We start from the raw sequence: 13,341 nt of genomic DNA on the forward strand, positions 1-13,341 counted from the left end.
CTAGAAGCTTTGGGGTCATAGCCCCCCCATTCCTGAACAGGTAGAGTTCCCAAGGCCACCTCAGATCACGTGTCAAGAGAGTAGGACCCAGGGCCTCGTTCAGCTTAGATTCCTACTCTGGCATCTGGTCGCCGCAGGACACTGGGTAACATCTAACTCCAGTGTCTCCCGCGGCAGAAGGTCAGCTTCTTCCTATTCAGAGTGCAGGGGGAAAAAAGCAAGACTCATTCTCAAACCGATCAGTCATGAACTGAAGTCTAGCTGTGCCCTTGTCTTCCTTGCTCTAGGCTGAATAACACTATTTTTAACTTTCTCCTTTGCTTCTGCCTCTCAACTCCTCCATGTCCATGCTTAACCCTTTCTCAGTTCCCAGTTCCCGGTCTATCTGGGTCTCATGTGTGGTTCAGCTGACCCTCCAGATACGGAAAGGGTGGCTTCTGGCAGATGAATGGCAAGAAGGCAGAGAGGGCACAGGTGAGGCTCAGCCTCTGTGACTCTCAAAGGTCAGTGCAGGCCAAAAATGGTGGCTCACACCTGTAATCCCAACACTTGGGAGGCCAAGGTGGGTGGATCACTTGAAGTCAGGAATTCGAGACCAGCCTGACCAATATGGTGAAACCCTGTCTCTACTAAAGATACAAAAATTAGCCAGGTGTGGTGGCACTTGCCTGTAGTCCCAGCTACTTGGGAGGCTGAGGCAGATAATTACTTGAACCCGGGAGGTGGAGGTTGCAGTGAGCTGAGGTCACACCACTGCACTCCAGCCTAGGCGACAGAGCAAGGCTCTGTCTCAAGAAAAAAAAAAAAAAAAAAAGGTCAGTGCAGAGTCGCCAGACACCTCTCAGCCTTGGACCAAACCCTGAAGCCCTAAGTGTCCCCTGCGTGGGCAGTAGGCAAGGGGATGCTGGAGAGGCACCGAACTCTCTGTCCTTGTCTTGCCTGCCTGGGGATGCCAGCTCACCTTTTCCCAACTGGCCAGGAGAGGAAATAAATCTCCACAGGTTGGAGTGGAGAATCAGATCTGACCCAAATGGAACATCTGAAAAGACTGACCTTGGTTTCAGAACTGGTTATCGGCAGCTCTGATGGAGTGATTCCTAAACAACGTGGAGTGGAACCAGGAATTTGAAATTTGAAGTGAAGGCCACTTATTGCAAGGAATTCCCAGGAACCCTTATTTTTCAAAAGTAGAAATTCCTTTGGCCAGGAGCTGTGGCTCACACCTATAATTTTATTACTTTGGGAGGCTGAGGTGGGAGGATCACTTGAGGGAGTCCGGGAGTTCAAGACCTGCCTGAGCAATATAGTGAGACCTTGCCTCTACAAAAAACTTTTAAAAAATTAACTAGGACTGGGCGCAGTGGCTCACGCCTGTAATCCCAGCACTTTGGGAGGCCAAGGCGGGTGGATCACGAGGTCAGGAGATCAAGACCATCCTGGCTAACATGGTGAAACCCTGTTTCTACTAAAAATACAAAAAATTAGCCGGGCGTGGTGGCGGGCGCCTGTGGTCCCAGCTACTCTGGAGGCTGAGCCAGGAGAATGGCGTGAACCCGGGAGGCGGAGCTTGCAGTGAGCCAAGATCGCCCTACTGCACTCCAGCCTGGGCGACAGAGCAAAACTCTGTCTCAAAAAAAAAAAAATTAACTGACCGGACGCCGTGGCTCACGCCTATAATTCCAGCACTTTGGGAGGCCGAGGCGGGTGGAACCACAAGGTCAGGAGTTCGAGACCAACCTGGCCAATATGGTGAAATCCAATCTCTACTAAAAATACAAAAATTAGCTAGGTGTGGTGGCGCATGCCTGTAGTCCCAGATACTCGGGAGACTGAGGCAGGAGAATCGCTTGAACCAGGAGGTGGAGGTTGCAGTAAGCCGAGATGGTGCCACTGCACTCTAGCCTGGGTGACAGAGCAAGAATCTGTCTCCAAAAAAAAAAAAAAAGTCAAGCATGGTGGTGCGGGCCTGTAGTCCCAGATACTTGGGAGCCTAAGACAGAGCAAGACTCTGTCTCAAAGAAAAAAAAAGAAAAGAAAAGAAAATCTTTTGATAAAATCACCATTCCAGGTTGCCTCCGAATCATCCCCCTCACCCCCTCACTTTTTTGTTTTCTTTTTTGAGTCTGTCGCCCAGTCTAGAGTGTAGTAATGCATCATAGCTCACTGCAGCATTGAACACTGGGGCTCAAACAATCGTCCCACATCAGCCTCCTAAGTAGTTGGGACCACAGGTGCTGGCGATCATGCCTGGTTAATTTTTTTTTTTTTTTTTTTTTTGAGACTGAGCTTGCTCTGTCACCCTAGTGAGTGGCGCCATCTTGGCTCACTGCAACCTCCACCTCCAGGGTTCCAGCGATCCTTTCACCTCAGCCTCCCAAGTAGCTAGGGTTACAGGTGTGTGCCACCATGCCCGGCTAATGCCTGGCCAATTTCTTTTAGTAGGGGGCTGGGTGTGGTGGCTCAGCCTATAATCCTAGCACTTTGGGAGGCCAAAGAGGGAGGATCATGAGGTCAGGAGTTCGAGACCAGCCTGGCCAACATGGTGAAACCCTGTCTCTACTAAAAATACAAAAATTAGCTGGGTTTGGTAGCGGGTGCCTGTAATCCCAGCTGTAATCCCAGGCAGGAGGATTGCTTGAACCTGGGAGGCAGAGGCTGCAGTGAGCTGAGATCGTGCCACTGCACTCCAGCCTGGGCTACAGAGCAAGACTCCATCTTTAAAAACTAAAAATAAATAAATAACTAAATAAATCTATTACATCCAAAATACTCTTATGCCAACATAAAATCAACATAAAATAATTATTGAGATGGTACGTCCTTTTTTTTTTTTTTTTAATACAAAGTCTTTGAAATCAGGGATGCATTGTGCCCTTAAAGCACATCTTAGTTTGCCCAGTTTCAAACTCAGCAGCTACATGTGGCTATTACTGATACTGTTAAGAAGCAACATTTACACGCAGGAAGCTTTGAAAGAAGGAAAGGACAGAAGAGAAACAGACAACTACGCGTGAAAGACTTAGGTCAGGAGCAGCAGACGCTGCCTCCTTAAAGGTCAGAGGAAACCTGTGTGTACAGTCCTTGCTAGAAGGCAAGAGATGGCCGGGCGTAGTGGCTCATGCCTGTAATCCCAGCACTTTGGGAGGCCGAGGCGGGCAGATCACGAGGTCAGGAGATGGAAACCAGGATGGCCAACATGGTGAAACCCCGTCTCTACTAAAAATACAAAACAATTAGCCAGGCGTGGTGGCACGTGCCTGTAATCCCAGCTGTTCTGGAGGCTGAGGCAGAAGAATCGCTTGAATCCGGAAGGCAGAGGTTGCAGTGAGCTGAGATCGTGCCACTGTACTCCAGCCTAGGTGACAGAGCAAGACTCCATCTCAAAAAAAAAGAAAAAGAAGAAGGCAAGAGACAAGTCAGGCTGATGTTGGCAGGATCAAGGAATTTTAACTTAATCTAGAGTGAGAGACCTAGATTTATCCTGCCCCGAAAGGGGCTCTGGCCCCAGGAACTTGCTTTAGGCAAAAGAAGATTTCTGTCAATCTTTCCGGAAGATCAGCAGGAGAGAGAAGCAGCCCCAGCCCGAGGCTTCGTGCTGAGGAAGATTCCTGAAGACTTCCAGCCCAGCCCAGAAACCCGGTGCCTGTGGCCTGGGCTCTTCAGGCCTTTGGTGTTGAAAGCAAACGTGGGAAATAAACACCGGTCGGTGGATCGTGTCCTCTAAGAAGCAAAAGCTGTTACAACCTGGAGACCATCCCTGGCAACAGCTCCTGAAACATGCCCTGACAGCCCCTGCCACGCGCAGGAGTCCTCAGGAGCCCTGTTCACCACCGAGCCTTCGCCGAGCCCCCATGAGGTTGATGAGGCCGTGAAGCCATGCCCTCCACCTCAGTCACAGGCGGCATTCCAAGTCAGCTCTCAGGACTAAGTGACACTTGGCTCTTCAGAATGCTGACAGAACACCCCAGTGTGGCCAGGCGCAGTGGCTCACGCCTGTAATTCCAGCACTTTGGGAGGCTGAGGCAGGTGGATCACTTGAGCTCAGGAGCTTGAGAACAGCCTGACCAAGATGGTAAAACCCCGTCTCTACTAAAAATGGAAAACCGTGCGTGGTGGCTGGCACCTGTAATCCCAGTTATTCAGGAGGCTGAGACAGAGGGATTGCTTAAACCTGGGAAGGGGAGGTTGCAGTGAGCCAAGATCACGCTGCTGCACTCCAGCCTGGATGACAGAGGGAGGCTCTGTTTCAAAAAAAAAAAGAGCACTCCAATGCAAGGGGCCTAGGGGACTTCAGAGCATGGGGAGTGGCAAGGGGTCCCCGACAAACTCCTTTGCTTTGCACAAGGCTATTCACATGGTCCATCTGACTACAGATGGAGACCAAGCCTGGGCCACCACTGGGTGCAGGGACTATGACAGTTATCACTTACACTGGCTCCATGTGGCCCCAGGGGCAGCCCAGCCTGAGGTCCCCACTCGCTGCGCTTAGTCCTCCAGGCCTGGCTGCCTCCTTAGGCCACGCTGGTGTTGGGTCCCGAAGGGTTAATTGCTGCTACCCTCACCCCCACAGACCCCTCTGTTCAGCTCTGGCCCTCCGCCACCTGAACCCCTGCCCACTTGGCAGCCTCAGGCTTCCTGACAAGTGTCTGACCGGCTGCCAATCTCCACTCTGCCCAAGAGCCGTCTGCTTCTCTCTGGCAGCCGCGGTGCCCACTTGGGTTTAAAAATAAACTTGCTATCTGCCTTTCCTCCAGCCGAATCCCAGGCACTTCTTCCATGTGGAGCTGGATCCCAGCCGCCCCCGAAAGCGTCATGTCGCTGTCATCTCAGCGGCCCCTGCGAGGAACACGTTCTACGACTCCATTGTAGGGACTTCGCTGCAGAAAACTCCATTTTATCAGGGGCACCTGTCACTTCTCCCATCTGAGGGTCATTTCTGGGTGGAGGATGTAAGTACAGGAGTGGGGTGGAGGCGTAGGGCTGCTCTAAGGGGTATAGGGGTCCCGGGATGGCTCAGACAGGTGTCTCCGCAAAACCAGCATCTCCAGCCGTGGGGCACTGTGTGGCCTTCACACCCGCAGTGTTCCCTCCCCTCTTCCCACCATTTAATTTCTCCTCCTCTGCTCTCTTCAGAACTCACCCTGTCCCACCCCTTCTCTCCCTGATGGCCTCTCCCCTCTTGCTCCTAGGAGAAAGGCCAGCTCCCCAGCTCCTTGCTTGCTTCTTCCCAGCACCTTCAGGCCCTTCCCCAAGGGCTAACCCCTCCCACTTTGGTTCAGCCCCTGCCCCTCGTACCACTTCAGGCCATGGTTCTGCCATTTATCAATCTTCTCCCCCATGTCTCCTGCTCCTTTCCATAACCCAGGTTTTTTCATACTTAAACACAAATCACCACCCCAACCACCCCCAGCCCCAGCGCCTCCGCAGCCCCATTGCACCGTGGCATTGCTGCTCCCACTGCCACAGTTCCCACTGCTGTCCAGTCCTTGGCGCAAACAATGGGGGCTGCCAACTCCAAACTGGCCTCCTGCTCTTGCCACCACCTGATCCAGTCTTAGAGGCTGAGCACCACAGACCCTCCTCCCAGTGTGGCTGTGGCCAGAGCTCTGGCTCACCTGCCCCTTCGCTGCTCACCTCTCCAGCCTGTTTCAGCCCATCGTCCCCGCTAGGCTCCTGCCTTGAGAATTTCTTTCTGTTCCTGTTCCCTGAAAGCTGTCACCCTTGGACCTTCCCCCGCATTTTTGACTTCCTCCTATTTTATTTATTTTTGAGACAGAGTCTCACTCTGTCACCTAGGCTGGAAGGCTTTGGCACAATCTCGTCTCACTGTAGCCTTCACCCCCCAGGCTCAAGTGATTCTCCTGCCTCATGTCCCCTGAGTAGTTGAGACTACAGGCGTGTGCCACCACACCTGGCTAATTTTTGTATTTTTTGTAGAGACAGGGTTTTGCCATGTTGCCCAGGTTGGTCTTGAACTCCTACACTCAAGCAATTCAGCCTCCCAAAGTGCTGGATTACAGGCGTGAACCACCACTTCCGGCCTCCAGCCCACTTTATACGACTAACTCCTACTCATCTGTTAGGTCGCAATTTATCCATCACTGCTCCAGAAAGCCAGCCTGGATGGATGCCTGTGCCCTGTGCTCCTGGAGCACTTTCTGATCAGCTCCCTGGGTCCAAGCACGCAGCACCCTGAACCCTGACAGCCTGTCTACTTCCCCTCGGCAGCGTCAGCCCCTTGAAGAGTGGGATGGGGTCTGCCTGTTACAGAGTCATAGTTCCAGCACGGAGTCTGGTGCCAGCATGGAGTAGTGCTTAATAAATGCTTGTGAACTGCTCAAGTGCTACACAAGACTAGAACAAATGGGCAAATGTAAAATGGGACCAGAAAATCCAGACTGGCTCACAACTGTTTTTACTTTTATTGGTTCTTTTATTTTTCTTTTATTTATTTATTTATTTATTTTTTGAGATAGGGTCTTGCCCTGTTGGCCAGGCTGGAGTGCAGTGGCTCCATCATGGCTTACTGCAGCCTCGACCTCCCAGGCTCAAGTGATCCTTCCACCTCAGCTTCCTGAGTAGCTAGGACTATAGGCGTGCCGCCATACCCACTTAATTTTAGTTATTTGTTTATCTATTTTATTTTATTTATTTATTTAAAGACAGAGTCTCGCTCTATCACGAGGCTGGAATGCAGTAGTGCAATCTCAGCTCATTGCAACCTCCACCTCCTGGGTTCAAGCAATTTTCCTGCCTCAGCCTCCCGAGTAGCTGGGACTACAGGTGCGAGTCACTATGCCCAGCTAAATTTTGTATTTTTGGTAGAGAAGGGGCTTCACCATGTTGGCCTGGATGGTCTTGAACTCCTGACTCAGGTGATCCACCCCCCTCGGCCTCCCAAAGTCCTGGAATTACAGGCGCAAGCCACCGCTCCTAGCCCCTATTTTATTTTATTTCATTTTATTTTATTTTATTTTTTGAGACGGAGTTTCTCTCTTATTGCCCAGACTGGAGTACAATGGCGCAATCCTGGCTCACCGCAACCTCTGACTCCCGGGTTCAAGCGATTATCCTGCCTCAGCCTCCTGAGTAGCTGGGATTACAGGCATGCACCACAACACCTAATTTTGTATTTTTAGTAGAGATGGGGTTTCTCCATGTTGGTCAGGCTGGTCTCGAACTCCCAACCTCAAGTGATCCGCCTGCCTTGGCCTCCCAAAGTGCTGGGATTACAGGTGTGAGCCACTGCACCCAGCTTATATTATTTTATTTTATTTATTTATTTTTGAGATGGAGTCTCGCACTGTCACCCGGGCTAGAGTGCAGTGGTGCGATCTGGGCTCACTGCAATATCCGCCTCCCAGATTCAAGTGATTCTCCTGCCTCAGCCTCCCAAGTATCTGGGACTACAGAGTCCCGCCACCAGGCCCAGCTAATTTTTTTGTATTTTTAGTAGAGACAGGGTTTCACCATGTTGGCCAGGCTGACCTCGTGATTCTGACCTCGTGATTCACCTGCCTCAGCCTCCCAAAGTGCTGGGATTACAGGCGTGAGCCACTGAGGCAGGCCTATTTTTATCTCTTTTTTTTGAGACAGAGTCTCGCTCTGTTGCCCAGGCTGGAGTGCAGTGGGGCTATCTTGGCTCACTGCAACCTCCGTCTCCCGGGTTTAAGCGATTCTCCTGCCTCAGCCTCTCAAATAGCGGGATTACAGGCGTGTGCCACTACACCAACCTAATTTTTATATTTTTAGTAGAGATGGGGTTTCTCAAACTCCTGACCTCAGGCAATCCGCCTGCCTTGGCCTCCCCAAAGTGCTGGGGTTACAGGCGTGAGCCACCATGCCCAGACCCAGTTAATTTTAATTTTAATTTTAATTTTTGTGGAGACAGGGTCTCAATATTTGCCCAGAATGGTCTCGAACTCCTGGGCTTAAGCAGTCCTCCCTCCTTGGCCTCCCAAAATGCTGGGATTACAGGTACGAGCCACCATGCTTGGCTGACAACTATTCTGCTTAACTGGAGTTTAAACTGAAATTTCAGTTATCTTTGGGATGTGGAGGCAAAACAGTTTCATTTGAGACATGCCCCATGGCACGTGCACACTGTAGAAATGTCTTTCCTGGCCAGGTGCAGTGACTCATGCCTGTAATTCCAGCACTCTGGGAGGCCAAGACGGGTGGATCAAGAGGTCAGGAGTTCGAAACCAGCCTGGCTAAGATGGTAAAACCCTGTCTCTACTAAAAATGCAAAAATTAGCTGGGTGCGGTGGCATGTGCTTGTAATCCCAGCTACTTGGGAGGCTGAGGCAGGAGAATTGATTGAGCCCGGGAGGCTCAGTTTGCAGTGAGCTGAGATTGCACCACTGCACTCTAGCCTGGGCAACGGAGCAAGACTCTGTCTCAAAAAAAAAAAAAAAGAAAAAAGAAAATCAAGCCTAAAGACCAGTGTTGTTGAAAAGAGGATGGGGCTGGCGAGGTGGCTCACGCCTGTAATCCCAGCACTTTGGGAGGTCGAGGTGGGCAGATCACGAGGTCAGGAGATCGAGACCATCCTGACTAACATGGAGAAACCCCGTCTCTACTAAAAATGCAAAAAAATTAGCTGGGTATGGTGGCGGGCACCTGTAGTCCCAGCTACTTGGGAGGCTGAGGCAGGAGAATGATGTGAACCCGGGAGGCGGAGCTTGCAGTGATCTGAGATCTGGCCACTGCACTCCAGCCTGGGTAACAGAGCGAGACTCCGTCTCAAAAAAAAAAAAAAAAAAAAAAAAAAAAAAGAAAGAAAGAAAGAAAAGAGGATGGAGACTAAAATCCTATTTATTCAGATGAAATTGCAGAATCTGAAGACAAGAGGGACATGAGAAAGAATTCCACGACTCGTGGGCTTTATGCAAATCCTTACCATAAGGGGAAACACAGCCCCCCAAAAAGTAACAGATTCTGTCTCAGAAAACTCAAATGGTGTCTAAGCTTGGCCTCCCTGCAATTTCTACACACCGAGGCCCGCTTCCTAGGACAGTCCTTTAAGTATATAAAGATGCTGTTTCCCTAGTGCACGTCTTCTCTTTCTTAGGCTAAGAAGGCTTTCAGGTTCTCTAGCTGCTCCTCACAGCTATGGGCCCTGCCCTACCCTGCCCTCCCCAGCCCAGCCCTGCCTTGCCTTGCCCTCTGAACAGGCTCCAACCCACCCACTTCCTCCTGAAGTACCTTGTGCAGAAATAAAGAGGGAGCTCCAGTGCATTCTGCCCAGAAGAGCCAGGGTGCATTGAGCCCATTACCCTCCTCAATGAGGGTTATCTTATTTCTAAGGAAGCAATAACTGTGCTCTGATTAGACCACATTAAGAATGGGTATTTGGCCGGGCACAGTGGCTCACATCTGTAATCCCAGCACTTTGGGAGACTAAGGTGGGCAGATCACATGAAGTCGGGAGTTCGAGACCAGCCTGACCAACATGGAGAAACCCCGTCTCTACTAAAAATACAAAATTAGCTGGGTGTGGTGGTGCATCCCTGTAATCCCAGCTACTCTGGAGGCTGAGGCTGGAGAATCGCCTGAACCCGGCAGGCAGAGGTTGTGATGAGCCAAGATTGCGCCATTGCACTCCAACCTGGTCAACAAGAGCGAAACTCCGTCTCAAAAAACAAAAGAATGTGTACTTGGTGGCCAGGCACGGTGGCTCATGCCTGTAATCCCAGCACTTTGGGAGGCCAAGGTGGGTGGATCACTTTGAGGTCAGGAGTTCAAGATCAACCTGGCCAACATGGCAAAAACCCATCTCTACTAAAAATACAGAAATTAGACCGGCATGGTGGCAGGCACCTGTAATACCAGCTACTCAGGAGGCTGAGGCAGGAGAATCACTTGAACCCAGGAGGCGGAGGTTGCAGTGAGCTGAGATCATGTCACTGTACTCCATGGAGACAGAGCCAGACTCCGCCTCAAAAAAAAAAAAAGGTGTGTATTTGGGCTGGGCGTGGCGGCTCAGACCTGTAATCCCAGCACTTTGGGAGGCCAAGGTGGGAAGATCGCTGGAGCACAGAGTTCGAGATGAGTATGGGTAACATGGCAAGACCTCATCTCCACATAAAATATTAAAAAATTAGCTGGTTGTGGTGGTGCGCACCTGTGGCCCTAGTTACTTGGGAAGCTGAAGTGGGAGGATCACTTGAGCTCAGGAGGTCGAGCCTGCAGGGAGCTGAGCTCACACCACTGCACTTCAGCCTGGGTAACAGAGTAAGACTCTGACTGAAAAAAAAAAAAAAAAAAAAAAGGCCTTCATCTTACCTTGATTTGGGCTAAATCTGATAAAGTTATTTGGGCTAAATTTAATATGGCTTTCAGTTTTTCTGAAATTAAAAACCACATACCAATCCTTGTTTAGAGAATTTACTATATGAGGACACTTGAAATTATTACCCATGTTTACAGATGAATAAGTGCTTGTGTGCATTTATTTTTTGTTTTAATTTTATAGACACAAGATCCCACTCTGTTGCCGAGGCTGGAGTGCATTGGTGCGATCATAGCTCACTGCAGCCTGACCTCCTGGGCTCAAGCAGTCCTCCTTGCTTCCGCCTCCCAAGTAGCTGGGACTACAGATGCCCACCACTAAACCCAGCTAAATTTTTTTTTTTTTTTTTTTTTGAGACAGAGTTTTGCTCTTGTTGCCCAGGCTGGAATGCAGTGGTGCAATCTTGGCTCACCACAACGTCCGCCTCCCGGGTTCAAGTGATTCTCCTGCCTCAGCCTCCTGAGTAGCTGGGATTACAGGCATGTGCCACCACGCCTGGCTAATTTTTTGTATTTTTAGTAGAAACAGGGTTTCTCCACGTTGGTCAGGCTGGTCTTGAACTCCCGACCTCAGGTGATCCACCCGCCTTGGCCTCCCAAAGTGGTGGGATTACAGGCGTGAGCCATCGTCTCGGGCCTAAATTTTGTTTTTTTTTTTTTTTTTGGAGGCGGAGTCTCGCTCTGTCACCCAGGCTGGAGTGCAGTGGCACAATCTCAGCTCACTGCAAACTCCGCCTCCCAGGTGCACGCCATTCTCCTGCCTCAGCCTCCTAAGCAGCTGGGACTACAGGCGCCTGCCACCAAGCCTGGCTAATTTTTCTTTTTTTGTATTTTTAGTAGAGACGGGGTCTCAATGTGTTAGCCAGGATGGTCTCGATCTCCTGACCTCGTGATCCGCCCACCTCAGCCTCCCAGAGTGCTGGGATTAGAGGCGTGATCCATCGTGCTCCGCCTGGCCTAAATTTGTGTGTGTGTGTGTGTGTGTGTGTATGTGTGTGGAAATGGTAGTATTGCTATGTTGCCCAGGCTGGTCTTGAACTCCTGGCCTTAAACTATCCTCCTGCCTTGGCCTCCCAAAATGTTAGGATTACAAGCAAGAGCTGCCGTGCCCGGCCACATATATGCTTTTAAAAAGACAATGCTAATAATGCCAATTTTTTTTTTTTGAGGGATGGGGCAATTATTGATGTCTTTTGGTTTCTCTTTATTTTCTGAATTGTCTATATTTTAAAATAAGGAACTCATGGTATCTTCATAACCAGAAAACAATAAGTAATTAAAACTGAGAATAACCCCCCCGCCCCGAACAAGAAGGCAATGGTATTTACAGTGAAAAAAAAAAAAAAAAAAGTCAGCTGGGTGCAATGACTCAACACTTGTAATCTTAGCACTTTGGGAGGCTGAGACAAGAGAATCACTTGAACCCAGGAATTCAAGACCAGCCTGAGCAACACAGTGAGACCCCCCTATCCATGAAAAATTTAAAAATTAGCCGGATGTAGTGGCATGTGCCTGTAGTCCTAGCTGCTTGGGAGGCTGAGGTGGGAGGATCACTTGAGCCCAGGAGGTCGAGGCTGCAGTGAGCTATGATCATGCTACTGCACTTCTGCCTAACAGAGCAAGACCCTTTCTCTTTTTTTTTTTTTTTTCTGAGACGGAGTCTGGCTCTGTTGCCCAGGCTGGAGTGCAGGGGCCGGATCTCAGCTCACTGCAAGCCCCGCCTCCCGGGTTCACGCCATTCTCCTGCCTCAGCCTCCCGAGTAGCTGGGAGTACAGGCGCCCGCCACCTCGCCCGGCTAATTTTTTTTGTATTTTTAGTAGAGACGGGGTTTCATTGTGTTAGCCAGGATGGTCTCGATCTCCTGACCTCGTGATCCGCCCGTCTCGGCCTCCCAAAGTGCTGGGATTACAGGCTTGAGCCACCGCGTCCGGCAGACCCTTTCTCAAAAACAAAACAAAACAAAACAAAACAAAAAAAACTACTTGAACTATATGCACTATAAACAGGTATATTTATTCTCTGTAAATTATGCCCCCATAAAGTTAATGTTTAGAAGCTAAAAATGCCTTTAGATGGCCTACGTTCATTTCAAAATGTGTATTCTGGCACCTTAGCTATAGTCTTTATAGAAGAGTCTAATTCACGTACACTGGCAGCAGGGGTTCCTGGTCAATTCGCAAGTGTTCTCTTCAAGACAAAGTAAGTTCTCTAATTTTGGTGCCACCAATTTTGGATTTGGAGACCTGTAGCTCTATTACCAAAGACAACAATTGTAATTTGGCTGAATAAATGGTTCGCTAAGCAAAGAGAAGACATATGTATATGCTTGTATATGCACAGATATTTCCGGGAAGAAATGGTAGACTGAACAGTGGTCACCTTTGAGGAGTGAGAAGACTCGGGAGCATGGGGGCACTTAATTTTCTTTTCTTTTCTTTTTTTTGAGATGGAGTCTCCCTCTGTTGCCCAGGTGATCTGCCTTGTGATTTGCCTGCCTCGGCCTTCCAAAATGCTGGGATTACAGGCGTGAGCCACCAAACCTGGCCCTTGTTTTTTTGTTTGTTTGTTTTAAGACAGAGTGTTGCCGGGTGCAGTGGCTCATGCCTGTAATTCCAGGACTTTGGGAGGCCAAGGCAGGTGGATCAACTGTGGTTGGGAGTTCGAGACCAGCCCGACCAACATGGAGAAACTCTGTCTCTACTAAAAATACAAAATTAGCCGGGCGTGGTGGCGCATGCTTGTAATCCCAGCTACTCAGGAAGCTGAGGCAGGAGAACTGCTTGAACCCAGGAGGCAGAGGTTGCAGTGAGCCGAGATCATGTCATTGCACTCCAGCCTGGGCAACAAGAGTGAAACTCTGTCTCAAAAAAAAAAAAAAAAAAAAAAAAGAGTGTCTCACTCTGTCACTCAGGCTGGAGTGCAGTGGCATGATCTTGGCTCACTGCAACCTCCGCCTCCCGAGTTCAAGCAATTCTCCTGCCTCAGCCTCCCAAGTAGCTGGGACCACAGGCACCCGCCATCACGCCAGCCTAATTTTTGTAGTTTTA

At 49.9% G+C, this 13,341-nt stretch overlaps 1 protein-coding gene across 1 annotated transcript in view; it reads left to right on the forward strand.

Annotated features, from left to right (window-relative positions):
* CCDC103 (coiled-coil domain containing 103) overlaps positions 1-13,341 on the forward strand; it is a 144,803-nt gene that overhangs the window by 23,670 nt on the left and 107,792 nt on the right. The gene's annotated exons all lie outside the window — the stretch shown is intronic.

This window comes from Macaca mulatta, chromosome 16 (genome assembly GCF_049350105.2).
Source record: "Macaca mulatta isolate MMU2019108-1 chromosome 16, T2T-MMU8v2.0, whole genome shotgun sequence".
NCBI lineage: Eukaryota > Metazoa > Chordata > Mammalia > Primates > Cercopithecidae > Macaca > Macaca mulatta.